General features: G+C 44.9%; 1 long non-coding RNA gene across 1 annotated transcript in view; it reads right to left on the bottom strand.

Moving 5' to 3' along the window:
• Positions 1-2353: 2353 nt before the first annotated feature.
• Positions 2354-24410, bottom strand: part of LOC138267450 (uncharacterized) — a 54383-nt gene continuing 32326 nt past the window's right edge. Inside the window, exons 2-6 of the long non-coding RNA XR_011199805.1 lie at positions 13468-13579; positions 12303-12548; positions 11682-11858; positions 6956-7058; positions 2354-4380 (exon numbers count right to left, since the gene is read on the bottom strand). This is a non-coding gene — a long non-coding RNA (uncharacterized lncRNA). The remainder of the gene's footprint in view (positions 4381-6955; positions 7059-11681; positions 11859-12302; positions 12549-13467; positions 13580-24410) is intronic.

Genomic DNA, 24410 nt, shown 5'->3' with positions numbered 1-24410 from the left:
AACACGTCCTCTATTGCTCCTTTTGCAACTAACTCCTCCTTTTTTTGTTACTAAAGTCCTTTCCTTTTTCGAGAGAGAAAAAACTCCTGAGGCATTTTTCTCTGAACAGGAATCTCCACAAAATCTATTCTGAATCCCTTGGCAGTTTCTGAAACACAATGACCCTCAGTTACCCTCAATCAATTCCCAATAAAGTGGGCTAGACTGCCACTCAACTTTACTGGGATACCTAAATGGTCTTGAGATATACTTACCTGCAGAACATCCTTGCTGATGCCTTACTCCTCTTGAAGACCTCCTTCTACTGTCTTTCATTTGTGGGATTAAAACCCTGAGTTGTTCCATATCCAAACTGACTGTATACAGAAGGGGGTCTAAACCCAGGGCCTATGAAGGATCTAGATGCACTTTGTCCTCAGCCGGGGAACTGACTCCTTGTTCTCCCGGCCCTAGTAAAAACTCTCTGTCCAAAAATGTTTTTGACATCTTTTTGAGGTTTTTGTATAGAATTAAGTACTCCTACATACTTAGCCATAACCTTAATGAAGTTATCCCCAAAACGTCAACCCTGAGAAGATGTACTTCCTTCTTTGCTAGCCAAGTCTATCAATTGCGGGTCAGTCTTAATCAAAATAATTGTTCTCCTCTTGTTAGACAATGCAATATTAGCATTTCCAAGACAACAAATAGATCGTTGCACCCATTGAAAAAGTTCTTTAGGCTCCACACAATTCTCATTCTAGTAAGCCTCCTCAGCCATCTGTCAATGTCTCAAATCTCAAATGTCTTAGTTAGAGGGCCAATCATATCTAACAGATGGTCCTGGCAAAACCTTTACCCTCTATCCAGACTCTTCATAGGGTCGTTTCTACTTTTACTAATAAAACTAATATTTTACCATTCCAAATCCGGAGTGGTTATTTTACTTGGCAAAGAGGGGCAAGGACATTCAGATCTCCAGCAAGATCTGATTCCCATAGAAATTTCCCTTCATAACTAAAAGGTAATATATGTAGCTACATAAGAAGATGGACTCCACTCTGGAGCATATGGATGTTTAATTAGCAAAGGATCAAACATTATATCACCAAAAGGGTCATCTATTGTTAACTATGATCCTGAGCCCTTACATGCCCGTTCCTTTTTTATCTCAATCACATCCTGAATAAAATAAAAAATAGAGGAACATGATAAGTCTATCTATGCCTTCTAACATACCATCTGAACCTTCAGATTCAGGAACATTTTTCGAGCTTTTGCGCTAACCATCCACAATGCCTGCATTATCTGTATCACCAACATCCAAAACGCAGCTTTTAGCATTATCATCTGCTATTTTTAGAATTTTAGATATTCCTGCATTAACATCCTCTGAACCTTTTTTTTCTCTGGCTCCTACCTACCCCGCCACTGCATCCTGCATCATCATTACTCCTATGTGCCTGTCAAGGTGCAATCTCAACAGCCTTTCTCTTTAAGTTTGACCATGAACTCTCACATTTCCTATCAATGGCTTCTGAAATTTACACCATCAACTTTCTTAATGCCTTATTAACCATGCCTTCCAATTTCACCCCGATCTCCCTTTCAAACTGTTCCTTCATCATATTCCTGTTATGATCACAATCCTGTGTTAAATGAAAACTGAATAAATGGCCCAGAGTTTTTATGCTTCCCAACTACTCAAAGTGGCCTCCTGTTTTTAAATAATGTAAGATTCCCAAACTTCTCAAATGGCTGACGTGTTAAGTACATAATTTATCATGCATTCAACGCATACTCCTTGTAAGAGACTTTCCTCGTATGCATAAAATGTGCATCAACCAACCTCAGAACAATGAGGAAAACATCCAGAAAACTGTAGCACAAGTCTTGCAAGCACAAAATAACCAGTGAAAGATATTTGTTTTCAAAACTCCATATGTAACCTTAATGTTTAAACTCCATCAATTGTTAAAATCCACGAAAAGTTAAGAATCTCCTAAATTGAGTGTAAAGCGAAGTGCGCTGCATCAAAATAACTACAAGATCTTCATACTAAATGACCAACCTGCTGGGATACAGGTTAGACTGAAAATCATAGATTATAAAAACAAAACAGACATACTAAAATGTAACAGAAGTGAAAAGAGTACATCTCTACCCGTGCAAACTAAATCTCGCCAAACAAACATGCCCTTCACACATACTAACCCACGGCCCAACCAAGAAATTAAAGTTAAAGTCACTAGTTATCTGGTGAGCAGCAGCAACAAAAGAAGGATGACAGTTGTGTGTTCCTGAGTTTTATAGCTTGTTAGAATGTTTAAAGTTGGGGAAGAGGGGCACATTACCCACAACTGACACCAGGCTTGTGTGGAGAAGGCTGCTTTATTGAAAACAGGTGCACTAACAATAGCAAACCCAGGCTTTTGCCTTACAAAACTAACAACCTCACTATACAAAAAAATCACCTATGTTACTCATCCCCCACACCTACCTTACTCTCCCCATCCCTCCCACTTTACCATTGCAATACCGTATTATTCCTAGGCTGATGTGAGCGCTTGCTAGCTTTAAACTCCCTTCCAGTTTTGTGTAATTTGAACCTGTAAGCAACCTAATTTCCTAATGCACGTTTAACTTCCTGGCTCGACCAGGCATGCTCTTCTCTACCCGTTCCTTCCCAACCTGGACTGCCACTTTCAACAACCATAAACTTTAGTAAATCATGGAAACTTGCCATACCCCCGCCACCCAGAAAAAGGTACAACTAGAATTTTTCTGCCCTTCATCCCCAACTAGGTAGCTTTAATGAACCTGGGACAACTGCTTTAGCCAACCTCTAATTTGGAACAAGTACAAATCCATACTGAGGAAAGACAGGTGGACACCATCCCCTCTGAAAAACTACAGAACCATCAAAACGCAATTCGTAATGCTCCAGGGCCATAATACCCCTACTTCTGCAAAGAGAGTGCATTTCTTTGTTAATTTAGCGCTGTGTCCTCTCACTTGCTGCCGGCCTCTTCACCTCACACCAAATACTCTGCAGAACAAAAGCTATCCACACTATGTGACAGCCAGCCCACTGCTGTTGAATTCCCCTCATGTCCCTCTTCATAGTCTTCATGATCACTAGACCCTTCTCACTCACCATGTTAGTCTTCCATAGGTGTATTATTAATAAGCTGGGGCACTGCCCTCTCACCAAAGTCTGTTGAGACATTGTAGCAGGTCTTGCTAATGCATTTCCCCTTTCCCTACCCACTGCACTTGATACATAGCCGGATCCAGGCCCAAGGTGACCCTATGGCTGCTCTTCCTTGCATGGTTCTGGGCCCATTTTATAAACAAATGTCCCACTAGCCAAAATTGTCAGTCCAGCAACGTCCAAACCAGGAACCAAACCTGAAAAATATAAATACAACAATGTGATACACCCCTCTGCATCAATTCACCTCTTCACATCAAACGTACAGCTGAAAGCAATCTGAACTACATTTCTCTGGATGCTCTACCCCCTGCTACCTGCTTCCATAGCCATACCTATTCTAAAGGAGTGTGTACCAAATGCAGATGCCTCCAACCCCAGCTTCTTAAACCCTTTTCGCAAAATGGCCAGAAGTTGACACGCCGTGGCCACCTTTCATTCTCCGTGTTGGAAAACCCTATCTGTTCCTGCCGCGTTCTGGGCACGCAACACACTTTCCCAGCACAACAGGCAGACCCCAGCCAAAGGGTACTGTCTTAGACATATTGTCCTCCCTTTGCCATTCTGATCGGTCTTGGACCTATGCAACCATATCTGAAGGCTTCCTTGGCTCATGTGCGTTTCCTCCCAACGTAGACCTCGACCCCTTTTTCCCACTAGCAACTCCGAGACTTGGAATGCTCTGAAGAACATCCAAGACATCAGTGCGATGAAAAAAACTGCCTCCTGCCTACTGTTGCATACTTCTGGCAAGGTAGCAATCATTCGTCCCAACAAATCCAGAGTCACTGATCTCCTAGCCAGACCTGACTTGCCTGCTTCCCTGGCCCACCCTATGAATATTCTTCTGCCCATATTGCCCGCCAACGGTGCATACATCCAAGTAATTTACCCATAAACGCAGTCCCCGCTAGTTTCCCTGAAATCGTAACCCTTGAATGGCCTTTTTTCGATTAATGTCAGTATGACCTGCTCCACGTCCTCAATTCTTTCTCATCCCTCCTGGCACTTGGGAGCTCCCTGAAGCAGAAATTCATGCCAGGCCTGCGTGTATGCCTCCCACGTGAAAATTGCTAGCGAGTTTACTCCCAGCTGAAGCATCCTCTGTCTCTTAGTCTCCATAATTCTGGTGGTCTCTGGGTCTTGACAGGCTTCGCGTCCATGGCCACCCCTTTGAATTTCTCCCACTGTGAATGAGACAAAACATCCGTAATGTAATTGTCAACTCCTGGTAAGTGACACGCCCGAAACGCAATGTCATGCTGCAGGCATCCTAACATGAAAAAACACAGCAACATCAGAATCTGCGGGTCCCTGGTGGACTGACTGTTGACCACCTGAACTACCACGAAGTTGTCAATCCTAAAAACCACACTTTTGTGGGCCAGCTTTGTACCCCATATCGTCACTGTTATGACTAATGGAAAAAACTCCAAAAAGGCAATGCTCCTCCCATCCCACTTCCACTCCAATGACCATTCCTTGGCGCACCATTTGCCTTGCCAATATATGCCAAAGCCTTTGCCATATGCCGCATATGAGAATATTTGGGTGCCCCATCCCATCTCCTGCCAAGATTTTAGAGGAATCCCATTAAAGGAACTCAAAAAAGGCACCACATGGTGATGCAGCAGCTGTCGCTCAGCCAAAGACATGCCCAGTCACCTGCACAATGTACTGCCAGCCCTCACTACTCTGCACGTGAAATTCAGATACCCCAACAATATCTGTATGTCTTTAACTATAACTTTGTGTTTATGCAGCATCTCATCCAGTAACAAAGCCATTGCCACCTTCTTGCCCTCTGGAAGTTGAGTCAATATCGCCCCCAAATCAATCTCAATACTCAGAAATGCGATGATTGTGCTAGGGTCAACTGTCTTTTCTGGCGCCACTGGCTTGCCAAGGTCTTCCATAATGTCCCTGAATCTGTCCAGCAGACTTTTGCATTGTTCTAAGTCTGCTTCACCCACTAAGAAAAGTTAATCAAGATAATGGGTGATGTGCTGATGTCCCATCTGTTTAGTAAAAACCCAGTGAAGGAAAGTGCTGAAGCACTCAAACAGAGCACAAGATACAGAGCAGCGCGAAGGGAGCACTATGTCAACATGCACCCATCAATTTGCAGCCTGAGGAGCTAGAAATCGTTAGGGTGTACTGGCAACAAATGGAAAGCGGACTTAATATCACTTTTTGCCATTAGTGCCCCCTGTTCAGCTTCCAACACCAGAGCTAGGGCGACATCCACCAAGGCATTCGACACTGACACCAGGTCCTCGGAAATTAAATTGTTCACAGAATTGCCTTCTGGCCAAGAGAGGGGCTGAATCACTCAAAATGTACCCTTTTCTTTTTTAGGAACCAACCAATTGGATGCAACTATTAGATTTTCCACCAGCCATTCCGTAAAAGGACCTGCCATGCGCCCTTCCTTCTCTTCCTTACACAGTTTGCTCCGAACCACTTGTTTGTGCGCGCTCACTGACTTTAAATGTTTTGCCCCTTGTTGCTTTCTTGGTCCAGCATACCCCAATCAAAAGCCCCAGGTAAAACCATCCAGCAATAAGTCTGCCTCACCTTCCGCTCATACTGTGCTAGCCAGAAGCGCAACCTCTCCAGTTCAACTGGAGTAGGTGCTCTTTCCCTCAGTGCCCTGCACGCCCTGTCCTCCCCAGAAATTGTTGTGCACATTCGCCTGCTGCACACATGCGCTGCCCTATTGCTGCTGCCACTGTCCGGCCGAGTGCCCTGATGTGTTGCCCGTCCCATTGCAATTGACCAAGGCATGCCTGCCCGAGCACTTGGAGCATTTGTGTCTGAACTTACAATATTCCCGGGTGCATGTGCCTTTGTTAAAATCCCAACACGGCCCAAAATAACTGTTTCCACTCCCTTGTGCAGTCCCCTGCCCTCTGCCTTGGGGTGGGACATCCCTGAAAAGGGCGATAGACTATTGACTGCCCACTGGCTGTGAAAACTGTCTTCCCAAACTTCACTGGGGTCATTGTGTATTGTGTGCTGCCATAAGTCGGTATCAATTTCCCCCCACTGAATCTCTGGGTCCAGAGCCATACTTGCCCGCAATTCCTCATCGTTTTCGACCCATGCGTAACCCCCATAATTTATTTGTGCTTTTCTAATAACATCCATGTACTTGAAAAGCGCGACCGACCTTGCTGGGTATTTCTCACAATATACGCTAGCGTATAGCAGAAAGGTCGCTGTCCAATTTTCGATCATGACTGGCACCTTAGGCCACTTTGCCAGCTTGTACTCCTCCTTTCTGGAACCTTCCTTGGACCATAGTTCCCTATGTAAAAGTTTCAACTTCTCCACATATTCCCCCTTCCAAATGTTTTCTTTTATCTCCAGCATGAGGTGGGTCCCCAGTGGTTTTGATATCCCCATGTAGGGGAGCTTCTTAATCTTCAGTTCCTTACTCTCCGGTGGCTCTGCCTTAGCCACGGTTTCTGCCTTCTTGGAAGACTCTCCCATCACCTGACTAGTAGTGTTACCCTACGCCTGCTGCCCTTGAACCTAAACACCCATCGTCGCCAGTTTTCTGCCCTCAATTGCCTTGAGCTGTAGTCACCTTACACCCACCAACAGTGACCCCCCTGCCTCATGGTCCCTCTCATCCAGGCTCACACCTATGTCCAACACATAAACTCCTTTCCTTAAGCGGGCCTCCCTACTCCCTGAAGGCTCCCTCACTTCCACCAAAACCATGTGCCTGCCACACCGTGACAGTTCTGCACTTACCTGGCACCAAGGACAGTGGCTACTCCGGAGACCGCCTCTTCCCCAGCTGGACCTGCTGCGATATGTACTGGTGTCTGCTAGGCCTCCCTGCAGCTCCCATCACCTGCAACATAATAGACATTGCCATGAGTCACCCCTCCACCCCACCCCTCCCCTTATAGCCACCAAGTGCACGTCACCTGCTGACTCTCAGTCTCCTATCCTAGTGCCCCCTCCTCCAAGCTCTCGTCTTCATAATCCAAACAAGGTTTGCCCCTCTTCCCTGAAACCAAGTGCTCATGAGGACCCTCAAAACGCAATTCGTACTGCCACTTGCTCTCCAAGAGATGTTGTTGCGTTGTCCAGCTAACTGCCAAGGGCCCTGCCTTCACTTCTTCTTGTGGCCACCAAGCCACACAGAGCTCTCCCAAGTCCGTGCGGCCACATACTCCAACTGCTTGTTTACCTCTGTCCCTACTCCCTGAGATAAGTAATCCTTGCTAGGTCCCCTTTCCCGTCTGTCTCCTCCTCATTGCATACTGCCCTCAGTGGGAGCCCTTACCCCCCTCGCATCTGACTCTTCTACCCTGTCCCCCGCCTCAGCCACCTGTAGGCGCTCAAGGTGGCTTAACCTACCATAAACTTTTTCAGGCGGCTTTACCATGAAATACATGTCCTCATCCTCGTTCACTGAACCCACCGCCCCCTGCCATACCCATCCTCCTCACCCTTACCATTTTCATTATACTCCAGGAGGGCGGACATCAGCACTGATGCTGGCCCCTGAAGGCGTGGACCCTAGAGCTTCATCGTGCCTTGGCCCCATACCTGGCCTTCCTTGCTGCCCTTCTGCTGTTGCCCTTGCCCACTGCTGCCTGGCACTACTTGTAGAACACTGCAAACGCCAGCCAGGGCCCTCTCTAGCTACCATGCTGCCTCCAATGCCTTCAAGAGTTGCCTATGGCCCTCTACCATTCATCTATTCCCTGCCTGCTCCTGGTAATCCATCTCGTGCTCTCTTTGACCCCCTCACTGCTCGTCACCCCCGAGGCCCCGCCCCTTTTCCCAAAAAACGATAATAAACACAGTTTATTATGGTTTTTTGGGAAAAGGTTTGCAGATGCTGGCGGGGGCGGGCGATGCTCCTCCGCCCTAATGGAGGAGCCGTCCCTGATCATTTTTCAACTTGCAGGACCACTGATTGCGAATTTTAAATGTATTCCTGCTTGAATATGTCTGAACTACAAAATAAATTATTTCCCCCAATCACAATTCTTGACAACAGTCGTGAAATGTTCATACACATTAGACTAAAAGGGTCCTTGTATTACTCTTTATAACAAACTCAATCCCAAAATAAGGGAGTGGAAAACAGTGCAGGAATTGCATGACAATGTGTTATCCATATGGGTGACAACAAACCGAATGGCATTCTATTTCCATATGATTGACGATGTTAATAATGTGTAGCATCATACTAAGTACAACCCTTATACTTAACTAATCACGAATACTGGGCTCTTTTGGTTGTGCGAGACCCATCTGCATAGCGCTTTAGCAACTTCGTATGGTTAGTGAGCAGTGTATAAATAACCATAATATACCAAACCATACAGGAAATCCCTACGAAAAACACAACTGAACATTTTAAACTACGTACGAGGAAGTAACTAAAGACAGATGTTCATGGGTTATCTGCTCAAGTTAGAGGAACGGTGGGGGAGCCTTGTTCTGTGCTCTGATGCTCATGAAGGTAGGAGACTGGCGGCCTGCTGGCACTGTGCGGTTCACTGAGCAGGCACGCACACCTGGGCCACTGCACATGTAGGTGCAATGTATTTGTGATTGCGTCTGCAGTGCTGCGCCAGCTGCACTGGAATGCAGCGAGTGCATGTCAGTATGTGACATCACGCTTTACACCACTGTACAAAATCTAAAGCTTGAAATGTAAATCCATTGATAAAAGTCAAAGTTCAGTAGCACAATGTCCGTAACACACTTGATCAATATAGTACACAACCAATCAGAGTTTGTAATGGGCAAGCTTATGGCCTGAGATTGTACAGATCTCCCCCTCCAGGTGAGCAGCTACTGTTCTCTAACAGTGTCCCTTTGTTACCTGCTATTGATGATATAAGTAGGTCTTCTGGTGGCATTGGGCTAGACAATTCCCAACCGTCCAAGATATCAGAATCATGCATATTTTGAGGGGGCATCCCTTGGTCAGAATAAACCATAGGTGGGGACCTTGATTCCGGTCCCTGTGTCAGCTCAGATCAGACTTTCTTGAACGTGGACACAGTCCAGGCGTCACCTTTGCCATTCCATTGTGCCATAATCATGGTAGCATTTCTTTCTGGTGGTGGTCCTTTGTGTGTACTTGATAAGCACTGTACATTTTCCATGTGGGTGGTGGTCACAGACAGTGATCACCAATACTAAAATGGACAGGCATACTCCGTATGAGTGTTTCTACAGGTATTTCCCTAAAATCCTCTTTCATTGTAGTTATCTAATCTAATGTGGTGGGTACTATGTTGTCAAAAGCAGAGCAGAATCACTAAAGCTGGGACACATTGTGTGACAATGTAAGTGGTATTGCAATAAGTTCTTAGGACGTTTTGGATTGTCCACTTTAGAACTGTTGTTTTTTGTTCTACAGTGTGTATTGTTTTCTTTATTGTATGCATAAAGAGTTATACTTCCATAAAGGCCAGCAGCCATAAGGGAGTAATCTCCCTTTGTCTGATATTGAAAATGTCCTAATAATCCAAGAATTTACTCCCATGAAAATGTAGGGCTTTGTCTTTTTCTACCTATTGTTGAACTTCACGGGTGTCCCAGATTTTCTCCAGCTTTGGGGCTATGTTATTAAAAGAGGCGGATGATACAATTTCCACCATGGACTAACAACTGACGACCACAACCAGTAGGTACGTCATCTGACCCTGCACGGACCTTATTGCTAACGTCCCTTCTGTGACAACAGGTGTGGGTGCATCCAGCTGTCCTGATGCATGGCAGAGTACATTATTGCTGATGGTCTCTTTCACCTGGACATCCAGGCCCTGGAACCAAATGTTCTCTCTTAAAGAAGCATTTATTTTTATTACCCTTTGATATACACTTTTATGGTCCATGTAGGAGGGTAATTTAGTATAACCAGACAACAGCCCCTTAGCCATTTTCTTTCCAGAATGTGAAACAGCTCATGCATGATTCTCCCCAGTGATCTCAGTGTAGCTTGTGCCTGGGCACTGTGACATCAATGGCCTCTCAGAAGTAGCCTGTACACATTGTGCCTAGCAGTGTACATTGACAGCTTGTAGACACTCAACCTCATTTGTTACATCCACATTTTTAGCACACGCTTATGCTTTGGAGCTGTCCTCTCTTGTAACTAAATGCACTTGTCCTTGGTTGACTCAGCTTGGCTGCACTCAGCGGCCATGTGGTGACATGGGTCCCTGGATAAATGGTCCACAAGGTTATTAGCTCCACATTCACTACTATACTTCAGAATCTGTGACTGCAAATGCAAAGCCCATTTTCAATGTATGGCAGTAGGTGTGGTGCAGTGCTATGGAACAAAGGTACTATTAACTCCCTGTGATCAGTCACCACATGAAAATGATGTACATATATGTGAAAGTATTGGCAGACCCAGTTGATTGCCATGGTCTCTCATTCTATTTATGTGTGATCTCCTTTGGCAGAACAATTAGTGTCCAGGATTCTTCGTCATTTTCCAGAAGAACAGTCTCAAACACAGAGGAGCTGCCACTGTCTACTAGCTCACTTGCCCTCCAACAGCCAAAAGATTTATTATGGTGTCTTGAAGAAGGGCATCTTGAGTGTCATGGAACTACTCTTTATGTCTCCAGCCCCATGGAATCTTTGTGTTGGTGTGATTCCTCAGCGGTTCTGTGCGTTTTGGCAATTTTTGTATAAACCGGATACAATTAATCCCCAGTCCTAGAATGCTTCTTACCATCATTTCAGTTTTAGAGGCAGTGGCTATTTTTATATCCTGGACTTTTCTAGGGTCAGCCATTACCCATTGTGTTGAAAACGCATAGCCAAAACATTCAAGTTTATCTTTTGGGAGTTCATATTTCTTCCAATGCAGGGCAAGACAGCATTCTGAAAGTGGTTGTAAGGTTGTTTTTATTCAGCCAAGGTGCTCTTCAAGGCTGGTTGTATATTATGATATGTCATTACTCATGTTCATTAGGCCTTGGCACCCAGCCAACATTTCCCAAATATCATTCTGAAGTACTTTATTTGTATAGAGTATGCCAAAGATCCACTGCTATACTTCTAAAACCATAGATGTACTGAAAACATTGTGATGCAGCGACTCTGTTTATCACATTCCAGTTATGGTTATCCAGCACTAGGGTCCAGTTTAGGAAACCACTTGACAGCAAAAGGATCAGCCATTATGACTGCAATGATGGGAGTCACATGCCACTCTATTTTGGGTGTTCTAGTTGGCAGTCTCATATCAATACACATATGAACAGGCCCTATCAGCTTGAGCTTGAGCTTTTTGGTGACCACCATGAGTGACACCCAAGACACTACGTCTTCCATTGTCATCATCATACTCCAGTTTCTGACGCTCAACCTTGACCTGTTTGCTAATGTGAAATGGAAATCTCTGAGCCTGAGTTTTTTTGCTTTTAAAGTCAGATAGATGTGTAGGCTGCCTGGCTTTGTTCTTGTTCAGATGCAAGCCACTCACCTGAATTCCAGGTTATGACAAGTCCCCTGACGGAAGGGGGATTTTGGAGAGAGAGAAAAGAAATGCTGGCTTCCGCTCTGTGAAGGACAAAACTGCTGGGACCCCAGAATGCGTGTAGAGACCTGCGCCTCGGCCTCGGGCTTCTTAAATACTGGTGTTTGGATTAGGGATTTTGGGCTGCAAAAGAATTACCACATTAGTACATCGAGTCAATACAATTACAATGTCAATTATTGCCAAAATAATATACACATCTTATTAAAGGATGAACACATCTCTCTCTCTCTCTCTCGAGTAATTAAACAGTTCTTGATCGTGCCTAAAGTGAGAAAGTCTCTGAACAATGCCCAAACTCAAAAGTTCTTTTAAAAAGTTCTGAGGCAAATACTTGCCAATTATAGTTCGGATTAACTTGCTCTGATTCCAATATTCTAAATTTCAGGGGAGTGTGTAAAATAGGAAATACGTCTTTCCTTAAAACCTCTTTACTGTGCCTTTAAATTTTCACCAAATGCATTACCCGCTCTAGATGCTATTGTGGCAATAACATTAACCTTTAGAATGACAGAGCTCTGCTTTCTCTTTTAGTTCAATGCGCACACACGATTAGTCTCTCTTTACCTTGTTGACTGCAAAATGTCAGAGAAACCTTTACCAGGTTTTCTCCTTTCTAGTTTTCTTTTCTTACAGGAAATATGGGATTGTCAGAGGAAGATGGGATTGTCAACGGAAGCAGGAGGTGTGAAGCCTGCTGGATATGGCCGGACCCAAGGAAGACCTCTGCCGTAGGACGAGGAACACCAGAACTCCACTGCAGGAAAAGGAACACCAGAACTCGATGGAAGACCAAGGAACACTGGAACTCCACTGCAGAACAAGGAACACTGAACCTCAACTGGAGGGCTCGAATGGAAACAGTTGAGTGCATCAACAACAAAGACAAGCAAGGCCTCAGGCAAGCAGGTGACTTTAAATATGGGAGTGGACACATGTAATTCTGCCAGTTTGTTTGAATGTCAGAGAGCTGAGTAATTATTCTCCTGATTTCCTGGCACATGTTCAGTATGGATCGTTTTTGTTTCACAATCGGCATATTTTAGAAATAGCATGTTTTTACAGTTGACATGAGTTTAACAGATATGTCATAATCAACAAACACTGGGCATTGCAAATAGCACGTTTTTACAATTGACATGAGTTTTAGCAGGTGTATCATAATCAACAAACATTAGTTATTGAAAACTTCAGATTCAATGTATACAAAGCTTAACAGCATCTATAAATGTGCCCGAGTGCTGCAAACAATATATAGCTTTTATTGTAGTTGAGCCATGGGACGTGAGAGAGTTCCCACAACAATTCTTAACCACACTAAATAAATGCTCATTCACTTTCAGCAACTCAACTTCAACTGCACACCTTGTAAATGGATACTGTATTAATTTGAGAGTTTCAGTGGTTTAGTAATGACCCTCCCCACACCTTACCACAAAAGAACTGGCAACAGTTTGTTTACCACCATACTAGCACTTCAACTGTAAAAGACATGGGGTATTGATTTTTACCCCCCTTGTGTGTATTCATGTGGCTGTCTTTGTTTAGGTCATGGTTTCAGTCTTGAGAACTGATAAAGCTTGATAATCATCACACAGACATCAATGTCGGCAAGGTTACACATTCCAAACTACACACTGTTGCCTTACGTTTCAGCTGGGATCTTTTTGTTATTGTGATGCGGTTGACAAAAAGACTTTTTCTTCATCTTTCTCACATAGGTCATTCTTACCACACGAACACCGCAGCTGAATCCTCTTATCATCCTCCTCTGTTACACGCCTGACTCCAGCAGGAGGCCATCGATTTTCTTTTTTGCATGTGTTGTTCTGCACTTGCTTAAACTAAGAGGAAACAACGCCAAAGAATGTAGCACTCTTAGTCTGAGTAATGAATTTATGAATGCACTTCCCAGATATCAAATAAAAGCACACAAATATATGAAAATAAGCATTTAACTCAAGTGAAATAAAACATTTGTTGATACAGAAATAATCATAGCAGTTAAACAATCACAGAAATGTGCAATATATCAACAGTGAATATGTATGCATATATATATATGTATATATATATATATATATATATATATATATATACACGTTAAATAGTCGAAAGTTAAAATGCATTGCCATGTGGGTTATATCCCTCATCCTTGCCAGCACAGAGCCGAGGAACCCTCAAGACAACCAAGGCAGGAGACCACACATGGGATCAAATTCTCCCAGGCAGCACTTCCACTCCACAGGTGAGTTCCTATCTTTGCACCAAGATTCCTCATCTTTTATACCTAAAACTAACTCAAGAGGAAGGTTCTAGTAACTCCCTCCCTTCTGTTATGTTATTCAAACGCTGGCTGTACTTGGTCTGTGTCAAAAACATGCAAAATAACTGGCCAGGCTCCAATGTGAAATCCTAACACAGAGCTGTACCTTTCTCCGCTTAAAACAATTCTCAGCCTTGTACTCTCCTATTGCATGACATCCCCCATAATATGTTCTGGCATGGTATGAATCTGCGCTGGTGAGAAGAGCAAAAACACGTTCAGAATGGAAAACACGCTTTGTGTGGAAAACCCCTGCATGGCAGCAGGGCACAAAATTAAATCACTCGCACAAAATGGAGCCGATGGTCAAATGATGGCTAACTTTAAATAGCATCACGTGTGCAGAGACAAAAGTGTTCAGTGTCCTGTGCACCCCACATGTGGAACATACCTTACTATGGGCTGGGGATTTGGATCCTTCATGTGATTTGAAACCATAGTGTCTCATAGTTCTGTCTTGTGCGACTCACCATCAAACTATAGCACCCCTATATTCTGTTGGGGCCAACCTGTATAGTGGCGTAGTTCAAAATAACAGGCCCCCATGCAGAATGTGAAGAGGTGCCCCTGAGTCTCCCATATTTCACAGATAGTCATTGGCCTGTAGCTGAATGGCAGTCCCCCAGCAGGGTTGTGGCACCCCGGGAAGGTTGGCCCCCCCTGTGCCACAGGGGCCTCCCCTGAAATTGTCATCCTTTTGACTCTCTCAAATGTATCATTCACCATTGCTACCGGCTCTTTCATGATAGTTTTGAGAGCAAGTGCAGCTTCCATTTTAGTGGTTCCAGCATGAAAAGGTTCATGGGAATGCCCCAGGATCAGAATAGTATCTAAATTCATAACAGGTTCTTGTAACATAAGCTGGTTCAAGACTGATGAATTGCATCTCTTAATTATCTGAAAACGAACTGCCATGTTTTGATCATCTGTACATGTGTTCTCTAATGCCCACACATGATTCTTGTTGAGATATTTACATTCTCTCTATTGTGTGTGTCAGAAATAACCTTAGGAAGTTCAGTTTCATTTGAGTAATAAAGTGCACCTTCAGTGCTGACATTGCTTTCACCTAGTCATTCCCTCACCTGTATCATGGAAGTTCTAAAGCAATTTGTGTTTTTTCCCCACTGCATAATGAAGGGGTAACGACTGCTTGACATCTCCATCAGGATCCCTAGTAGCTTTGAAAAAATTGATGCATCTCCCCTCCATATGTTACGGTAAGGAAGAACACTCAATTTCCTAAACTCAGGGACCGGGCAGCCAATAAAACGTAACACAGAACTCACTGCAGTTGTGGAATCAACTTTTTCTTGACCCACTGTAGTCACAGAGCAAGCGGACCCAAAGCCATGTGAACTGCAAGAGAAAGTCTGCACAGCTTAGTTGCCAGTGTTATTTCATTAATACCATTGCTCAAGAGAGTATGAGAATGGCCAATCATTAGCACAGTGCTGCCCAGCGAAGTAATATAAAAAATTTCAAAGGCAGTCTTTATGGGCATAAAGTATTACAAAAACAGCGTTTTTTTTATTCGTGATAAACTGGATTAAATGGTAAAATTAAGCACAATTGCTAGTTACTAATTTACTGTTCCAAAATACTAAAGGAAAGAGTAGTCAAGGAATATATGCAAAACGATATTATTCTTTACATATACATCAAATGCATTGTGTCTTATGTAAACAAAAACACAGAACTAAACATAAAATTACTGCACAATACATACAAATAACAAAAAAGAGCAACATAACATTATTGTGCTCCTTGAAGCAACAACCATCTATGCAATATTCATAAATTACAGGAATAAACCCATGCTCTTATACCAATTAAGAGATCTAATAAAGGTTGATTTGTTTGTATTGATTAGTGTCAACGGTGTTTCAACCGTATTGCGAATACAGTGTCTCCTCAGGACCAAACAATTTAGTGGGGCACCTAAAAAGATACAAGAGGGAAAATTACTACTCTGTATCAGCAAGGGATAACGTGTCAACTAATAATTCACTCTACAGGGATGTGGAATTCCTATTGCCTGACGCAACGGGACATATTGTTTGGGTCAAGGGCAACAAGTTTTCAGGTTTATTTTGTCCTTGAAACAAGTAGGCCCAACACCCTGCAGCACAAACCCCTTGGCTGCCACTTCACAGGGAAGGGAACTGTGTGCAGTTGATGTAATATGTGTGTCCATATGTTAATGCTGTTCGAACTTGTATTTATGGTTTATTAATGAAAAGCCTTCAATATTAGGGAGAGCGCTGTAAATAACGTTTTAAGGTCACACTGCACTACTGACAGTGGTTCCAGTAAAAAAAAAAGTGTACACACATGTTCGAACATTTCAACAATATGAGACTAAGTATAATGCACCTAGAATGATGCAAATGTTCGCAGAAGCGTGTAAGCAAGAGTGATTATTATTTCATTTCAAAATAAAATGTTCAGAAAAAAATGCAAGTAGCAAAAAAAGTTTCGCTACTATGAAATTTTAGGTGCTATTTCTTTGAAACGTCATCTAGTAAAATGTTTTGATGCATGGTAGTATTTCCAAAAAATATTCCTACTAGAAAATCAGCGTAGGAATTTTCAACAAGAATATGGGAAGCATAAGCCAACAGATCTGACATTTTTTGTAGTCTTTTGGTTTTGTCAATGCATGTCTTGTTTTGACATGGCTTTTGTAACACTTTATTGCTGTGGGAGCTGCCAGGCTCTCACTATTGTAACAAACACTGGCAAAAGACAAAAACGTTTTTGGTCTCAAAAAGCACACATTGCCACCAGTGGCATAACAAAGGCCCTGCAGCCCTCCTCCAAGGGGCCCCCTCAGCTCAGCACCAGCCCTGAGTGAGTCTGGGGGTGGAGGCGCTCCATGTTCTTTGCAGGGGAGCCTCTTCCAGTTTTGTTACACCACTGATTGCCACAGTAGTCCCTGGCACTGAACAAAACTACTTTGTATGCCAATATGCTCCTTGTGGAAAAACAGAATGCGACCACTCACAGTAAAGCCAGCCAAAAGAGAGAAACAAAATGTATTTGTTAAAGTCAGACCTAATTAGAGACCCAATTCTTAAAGAAAGTCATAAAAGTGCACCCAGGGTATATGTCTTCCAAATAGTGCCTTTGATGAATGCACAATAACTTACAGAAGAAGACCAGGAAATCGTACTCCTAGAAAATAATTGTGAACTGTATTTTAGCATGAGAAAATATGCATTTGTAGATCTGCTCATGTGAAAATCTATCAAGCGTTTACAAGTTCACTTTCCCTTCAACCACTTTTTTCCACAACCCTGGAAAAACTTCAACTTCGGCCATTGTCAGGAGTAAATTTCCAACCTTTCTCATTAGGGGAAAAGATTAGAGAAGAGCTGGGGAAAGTCCTTAAAATGTGCAAGTTAGTAGGTTTGCAGACTCAAAGGCATTCCAGCCCTGAAACTATTGCTTACTGCTTCCTCCAGCCCCAGTATGTAGATCTGCAGAAAGGTGGCAAAATAAGGAAATAGCTATAGTAAGGATTGAAATTTCAAGTATTCAAGTCCTATTATAGTAGTAGCCATGGCATAATCAGAGAGTCTATTATCAGAGCTCTTACATAATACGATTGCTGCCATAATTTGTCGCTATACTACATGGCACCAAAGGGACAAGTAGATTTTTTTCAGGACAAGTAGATTTAAGAAACAACCTGTCCCATGGACAAGTATATATTTTATTAAATTCCACACCCTTGCACTAGTACCTTAATTGTCTCCCTCAAGCTTGCAACAGATGTAGACAAACAAACAACCAAAGTGGTTGGTATGGAGGATAATACTCAGGGGAACTCAGAGTGAGAAACCTTTATGAGACAAAAGGAGAAAAAGAATCAAGTTAAAATCATCTTTGGCATGTATAATAGGTAAACTGTAAATTGTTATGTTATTTTACATTTTTAAGGAGTGTGAAAAACTAATAAGGCTAAAAAATGCATAATAAGGCACAACTGATCCAACAGGGTAAGACCCCACCCTTACCTACTGGGATATTACTACCCTTTGAGTACCAAGGGGACCACTATATTAAAAATAACCAGGTACCTCTTTGACAGTTTTAACTCACCTAACACCTCTTTTTCGCACTTGCTCCACCCTACACATAGTACGCACTCACACACACATCCATCATTATGGCAAAAAATCAAAAAGATCTCTGAGAAAGATCCCTCTTGCTGGGGGACATCGGGCATTGCAGCGCCAGCCCGATGAGTAACTAGCCCTATGATGAATCACGACACCCATTCAGGGGTGTGAGGTCACCAGTTCTTGATCATAAGGATTCCTTCTTAACTTTTAAGTTCCAACCTCCCGTCTTTCCTTTCTCCCTATAAAAACAGCACCTCTTTTGGTTTATTAATTGTAACCCAATGGCAAGGACTTTAGAGCCCCTGTAAGACCGTAGTAAATGGCACTCCTGGTACTCAGGCCATGGGCACTAAAGAGGGTCCCTGAAGGGATGCAGCATGTATTATGCCACCCTAAGGGACCCACACTCAAACACATGCAGACAGCCCGAATGCGTGAAATGGTGCAAATCATTCTGAAAACACAACATGGTACACTCTGTGTGCCATGCCTAGGTACACTGCCTAAGTCACCAGTACAGCAGGCGTTAGAGCCATAAGAAAAGGTGCACTGCATTATATATGAGGCCCCTTTGCATGAGCAGATAGGCCACTGCGATGTCTAGTTCTGTTGCTAGATATTGCAAGTGTTGCAACAGCTATTTTGAGGACATGTGCTGGACACTGGTCATTACGAGTGATCCAGCTACAAGATGGCTGTCCTGAAACCAATGGTGGTTGGTATCAAACCCTTGCCTTAATAAATCCATACTGATGCCAGAATTGGATTTATTAGAGACATGCTCCCAGAGAGCATCTTAGAGGTGCCCCCTGAAAACCTGCTAGTCTCTTAGTAAGTTGTAAGACTGGTATCGAATAGCCCGCCACCACAGACCAGCTTTTGAGCACCTGCAGGTGACAACCTCTGCTGTCAGAGGCCAGAAACAATGCCTGCTCTGGAGGAAGGTGATTACACCGCCTCCATCAGGATAGCTTGTGATTTAGAACATGAGAGCCAGGGGCTTCAAAGCCCCTGGCCTTTGATATGTGACCTTGGCTTCCCCTAGTCCTGGGGAATGCTACCCCCTGCCCTGAAGCCAATTTGGCACCAGACCAGGTGGGAAATTAGTTATTCAGTAGGCGTGTTCCACCTGTTGGCTAGTGACACCCCTAAGGTGGGATACTGGAGGTGGACACTCGAGGAAGGGTGCCACCATCTTGTTTTTGATGGAACTAGGAACTCTGGGTCAGGATTATGCCCACTCACCCCAGAAAGTGGTCATATAGCGGGTGTTCTGTTTTGCTTTGCTTTGGCCGTAAGTGCGCCGGGTATGCCCAGACGTGGGTCCCGGGCTCACTATGCCACTGGATTCAAGCTAGCCTGGCTGATGACGGGTGAAACCCTGAAACCGGTCCCAGGATGCTTGTTTCCGGTCCAGGGAGGACCTGGCCTGGCAGTTCGGGCTAGACTGTTCCCATGAGGAACAGGGTCACGACTGATTTGCATATGGCTGGGTCTAAACTGGGGTGGCATAGTGTGCAAAAGAACGATGGGTTAAACCCAGATCTGTGACTGGGGGTGAATGTTTGATTGGTTCCGCATTCCGTCCATCATTTGTGTTTTGCTTTGCTTTGGCCGCCATAAGTGCGCCGGGTATGCCCAGACATGGGTCCCGAGCTCACTATGCCACTGGATTCAAGCTAGCCTGGCTGATGAAGGGTGAAACCCTGAAACCGGTTCCAGGATGCTTGTTTCCGGTCCAGGGAGGACCTGGCCTGGCAGTTCGGGCTATACTGTTCCCATGAGGAAAAGGGTCAAGACTGATTTGCATATGGCTGGGTCTAAACTGGGGTGGCATGGTGAGCAAAAGAACGATGGATTAAACCCAGATCTGTGACTGGGGGTGAATGTTTGATTGGTTCCGCATTCCCTCCCTCATTTGTGTTTTGCTTTGCTTTGGCTGCCATAAGTGTGCCGGGTATACCCAGACGTGGGTCCCATGCTCACTATGCCACTGGATTCAAGCTAGCCTGGCTGATGAAGGGTGAAACCCTGAAACCGGTCCCAGGATGCTTGTTTCCGGTCCAGGGAGGACCTGGCCTGGCAGTTCGGGCTGGACTGTTCCCATGGGGAAAAGGGTCAAGACTGATTTGCATATGGCTGTGTCTAAACTGGGGTGGCATGGTGAGCAAAAGAATGATGGATTAAACCCAGATCTGTGACTTGGGGTGAATGTTTGATTGGTTCCGCATTCCGTCCATCATTTGTGTTTTGCTTAGATTTGGCTGCCATAAGTGCGCCGGGTATGCCCAGACATGGGTCCCGGGCTCCCTATGCCACTGGATTCAAGCTAGCCGGTCCCAGGATGCTTGTTTCCGGTCCAGGGAGGACCTGGCCTGGCAATTCGGGCTGGACTGTTCCCATGAGGAACAGGGTCAAGACTGATTTGCATATGGGTGGGTCTAAACTGGGGTGGCATGGTGAGCAAAAGAACGATGGATTAAACCCAGATCTGTGACTGGGGGTGAATGTTTGATTGGTTCCGCATTCCGTCCATCATTTGTGTTTTGCTTTGCTTTGGCCGCCATAAGTGCGCCGGGTATGCCCAGAAGTAGGTCCCGGGCTCACTATGCCACTGGATTCAAGCTAGCCTGGCTGATGCAGAGTGAAACCCTGAAACCGGTCCCAGGATGCTTGTTTCCGGTCCAGGGAGGACCTGGCCTGCAATTCGGGCTGGATTGTTCCCATGAGGAACAGGGTCAAGACTGATTTGCATATGGCTGGGTCTAAACTAGGGTGGCATGATGAGCAAAAGAACGATGGATTAAACCCAGATCTGTGACTGGGGGTGAATATTTGATTGGTTCCGTCATAAGTGCCCCGGGTATGCCCAGACGTGGGTCCCGGGCTCACTATGCCACTGGATTCAAGCTAGCCTGGCTGATGAAGGGTGAAATCCTGAAACCGGTCACAGGATGCTTGTTTCCGGTCCAGGGAGTACCTGGCCTGGCAGTTCGGGCTGGACTGTTCCCATGAGAAACAGGGTAAAGACTGATTTGCATATGGCTGGGTCTAAACTGGGGTGGCATGGTGAGCAAAAGAACAATGGATTAAACCCAGATCTGTGACTGCGGGTGAATGTTTGATTGGTTCCGCATTCCGTCCATCATTTGTGTTTTGCTTTGCTTTGGCCGCCATAAGTGTGCCGGAAATGCCCAGACGTGGGTCTCGGGCTCACTATGCCACTGGATTCAAGCTAGCCTGGCTGATGAAGGGTGAAACCCTGAAACCGGTCCCAGGATGCTTCCTGCCGGTCCAGGGAGGACCTGGCCTGGCAGTTCGGGCTGGACTGTTCCCATGAGGAACAGGGTCAAGACTGATTTGCATATGGCTGGGTACAAACTGGGGTGGAATGGTGAGCAAAAGAACAATGGATTAAACCCAGATCTGTGACTGGGGGTGAATGTTTGATTGGTTCCGCATTCCATCCATCATTTGTGTTTTGCTTTGCTTTGGCTGCCATAAGTGCGCCGGGTATGCCTAGACATGGGTCCCGGGCTCACTATGCCACTGGATTCAAGCTAGCCTGGCTGATGAAAGGTGAAACCCTGAAACCGGTCCCAGGATGCTTGTTTCCGGTCCAGGGAGGACCTGGCCTGGCAGTTCGGGCTGGACTGTTCCCATGAGGAACAGGGTCAAGACTGATTTGCATATGGCTGGGTCTAAATTGGGGTGGCATGGTGAGCAAAAGAACGATGGATTAAACCCAGATCTGTGACTGGGGGTGAATGTTTGATTGGTTCCGCATTCCGTCCATCATTCGTGTTTTGCTTTGCTTTGGCCGCCATAAGTGCGCCGGGTATGCCCAGACGTGGGTCCCGGGCTCACTATGCCACTGGATTCAAGCTAGCCTGGCTGATGAAGGGTGAAACCCTGAAACCGGTCCCAGGATGCTTGCTGCTGGTCCAGGGAGGACCTGGCCTGGCAGTTCCAGCTGGACTGTTCCCATGAGGAACAGGGTCAAGACTGATTTGCATATGGCTGGGTCTAAACTGGGGTGGCATGGTGAGCAAAAGAACGATGGATTAAATCCAGATCTGTGACTGGGGGTGAATGTTTGATTGGTTCCGCATTCCGTCCATCATTTGTGTTTTGCTCTGCTTTGGCCGCCATAAGTGCGCCGGGCATGCTTTCCGTCCATCATTTGTGTCGCCATAAGTGCGTCGGGTATTCCCAGACGTGGGTCCCGGGCTCACTATGCCACTGGATTCAAGCTAGCCTGGCTGATGAAGAGTGAAACCCTGAAACCGATCCCAGGATGCTTGTTTCCGGTCCAGGGAGGACCTTGCCTGGCAATTCGGGCTGGAATGTTCACATGAGGAATAGGATCAAGACTGATTTGCATATGGCTGGGCCTAAACTGGGGTGGCATGGTGAGCAAAAGAACGATGGATTAAACCCAGATCTGTGACTGGGGGTGAATGTTTGATTGGTTCCGCATTCCGTCCATCATTTGTGTTTTGCTTTGCTTTGGCCGCCATAAGTGCGCCGGGTATGTGTTTAGACTGAATAAGGTGAGACATACCAATTTGTTCAGGGGTGTTTTGCTCCTGGTCTTTAGTATCTCTTCCCTAGGGCAGTACCAGGCACGTTTTAGGGCGGATTTCACAATCCTCTTAGGGTAGGGCCAGTTGAATAATTTGTCCTGTAGATTATTTGCCTCCCTAAAGTAATCTTCCTTGTAGGTACAGTTCCTCTGGAGGTGGAGGAACTGACCGAAAGGTAAACTATCCCAAAGTGCTCTGGAGTGGTAACTCCTGTATGAGGGTAAGGTGTTCCTTTCTGTAGGCTTCCTAAAGAGGGTAGTGTAAAGCTTGCAGTCCTCCTGTCTGATGGTAAGGTCGAGGAAGGTAATTTCAGTCTTGAGAAATGAACAGGTAAAAGTGAAATGTTTTTGTACACTGTTAAGGTACTGCAAGAACTTATTAAACAGCACTTCAGGGCAGGACCAAATTAAACAGATATGATCAATGTGGGGGGATTAGTCACATTTCCACTACTTGTTCACGCCTCTTGATGGTGCTAGTGGTTGACGCAGTTCTAAAACATGCTAAAGAAGAGCTGAAAGGAACAGAAGCACTAGAGAAGGAGTTATTGTGCAGTGATGGCCTGACTGAGGCCAAGTAACTGCTCGACAACCTTAACAAGGCAATTGATGACTGTAACAGAATTGATTTTAGAAAGAAAGCAGACAAGGTCACAAAAAATATAAATTTTCTTTCCAAGGAGAAAGAGTACCCCTACTTGAGAGTTGATTGTAACATCAACACTTCAACACAGGATAGGTCATACATGTGGGGCAAATACAAGAACAATCAGTTAGATTCTCAGAATCTTCTGCAGGATCAATCCACTCGGACCCATGGGAGGGCCTGAGTAACTCTAACGCACACCCAGGCCAGCTTTTTTCAGTTTGAGGCCACAGAGGCAGGGGAAGAAGCAGACCCAGGCACTAATATCCAGGCAAAAAGGGAACAAGGAGGAAACATTTCAGATGAGGCCCCCAGCGACCATAACTTCACTCACACAGGCTGGATTTACTAACACAGAGCAAATCCCAATTTTCAATCTATCCCAACATGTTCTTTTCTCTGCAGAAATTTCACTGCTGACTAAATGGCTTTCCTGTGTTATAACAGAAAGAACGGACTTTTTTGATCTTAAGATTGAACTATTACTGTTCTTCCACAAAATAAGACTCAAACATTTCTTTCTGGAGGAATGATCCCATAAATGACTCTGTCACTGGCTTAAAGCCCCTTTCTTCTTTTTAGCCTCCTAATTCATTTGAGCCACCAGAACTATTTACCTTTGAGAAACTAGTACTCAAAAGGCTTCGCACTATGAAAGAGATTAAGAGTTACGTTCCTTACAATATCTCTTCAGCAAAAAGGAAGGCTCTTTTGGGCCTTAACCCCTTCTGTGCTGCGGACGTAGTGGTTACATCCTGCGGCACAGTGCTCCTGTGTCGAGGACGTAACCATTACGTCCTAGGCCCCGAGCCCGGAGGGAGCGCTAGCGCTCCCTCTGTGGGGTTCCCCCCCCCACCTCCCGTAATGACGTCAGTGCGCGATCCCGCGCTGACATCATTACACACTGCCCGTCGCACTGGAAGCCATTTGCTTCCAGTGCGAGTACGGAGAAACAGGTGAGTTTCTCCTCCGGCGGGTGGGGGGTTTC

Source organism: Pleurodeles waltl, chromosome 12, assembly GCF_031143425.1.
Source record: "Pleurodeles waltl isolate 20211129_DDA chromosome 12, aPleWal1.hap1.20221129, whole genome shotgun sequence".
Lineage (NCBI taxonomy): Eukaryota > Metazoa > Chordata > Amphibia > Caudata > Salamandridae > Pleurodeles > Pleurodeles waltl.
The sequence above is the reverse complement of the archived record's forward strand: the minus strand, read 5'-3'. Positions and strand labels throughout refer to the sequence as shown.